Consider the following 1,429-nt stretch of genomic DNA (forward strand, 5'->3'; position numbering starts at 1 on the left):
CTGGGCTACTGCCACATCTTCACATCTTTGCCTTTCTTCCCAGATCACAGGAATCTTGTATACGGGAGTCCAGCCCCAGAATCACCTCAGCTTGGTGCTAGTGAGGGTCTCCTCAATTCTGATTCCACTTGAGCATGACAGTTTGCCATAGATTGTGTGTATGCACTTGTGGACATGAGCATGAGTGTAAGAGAAATGATATATAAAATTTAAGATGAGTGGTGAGTGATGCTCCCCTTAAGAGCGTCACAACAAGAGACAAATGAATACATTTATTTTCTGATCTCTGGCTGGACTTCAAATGCCCACAATCACCCGTAAGCCATTCTCCTACTTGTCGGAGGTTGGCTATTTCCCAGTTCACCATCATGCTGACATAGCCACTAGGTCCTTCCCCTGCATTCCTCTGAACTTGGTGGACTTCTGTCCGTAGTGCCTTCCCTGCCTTTCCCCTGTCTAGTGAATTCCCACTCGTTCTTCAAGACCCAGATCAGAGATTACTATGTGGTGATGTCTTCTCTACTGTACTTAAGACTAATTGTCTATTCCTCATGTAGGCTTTCTGGCCCTGAACAAATAATAAAATAAAATTAAAACTGTTAAAGACTGTCATGGTTGAGAAGCTATTATAGGCTAAATATTCTTTAAATCATATCTTACTTGATACATATCTAAACTTATATACATGTTCATTTTACAGATGAAGAAAGTAAGGCTCGGAAAATTTAGTAATTCCTCCAGGGTGACAAATATAGTAAACAGAATCCAATGTGTGTCTAAAGCTTGAACAAGTACCCAACAGGGTACTATTTATTTGATGGCATAAAAACAGCCCAACTCACCTGAAATTCCTTGTTTTATTCCCCTTAGGAAATCTCCTTGGTACATAGTAGGAGCTTAATAATTGTCTCTTGAGTAAATGATGATGTGAATCCTGAATAAATATTTATTGAGTGAATAAATGTTAAAACAGTAGCACTTACATCTGGATAATTTGACAGACAGTATTACTCATTACTGACATTAATGACACTATAATTTTATAGTTGGAATTATTTTTTCATGCTTATTATAAAGAGCATGTCCCAGAAATAGTTGTAAGTACGATGAATTGTAGCTTTTAATGCATGCTAGTATAGGATGCATAATACAATGGTAGCTGCAGAGCGTTTTTCTAGCTATCTCTACTTCTTCAACTGAAGGTGTTTGTATATGTGGAGGGGGCAGATACTACATTTTTTGTCCATTGAGATTGGCTGTATGAGCATCTCTCCATGGTTTCAAGAGGAAATTATTCTTCCAGGTACAAGATTTGTGACAAAGAATCAAATAAAAGCACATAGTAATGGTGTCTTCCTCTTTGTACTTAGGCTCGGAAATATATTAAATTTCCGATTATTAAATTGGTACTTTGAATTTTGGTTTGAAT

This window comes from Otolemur garnettii, unplaced genomic scaffold, assembly GCF_000181295.1.
Source record: "Otolemur garnettii isolate 467f Iridium unplaced genomic scaffold, OtoGar3 scaffold00003, whole genome shotgun sequence".
Lineage (NCBI taxonomy): Eukaryota > Metazoa > Chordata > Mammalia > Primates > Galagidae > Otolemur > Otolemur garnettii.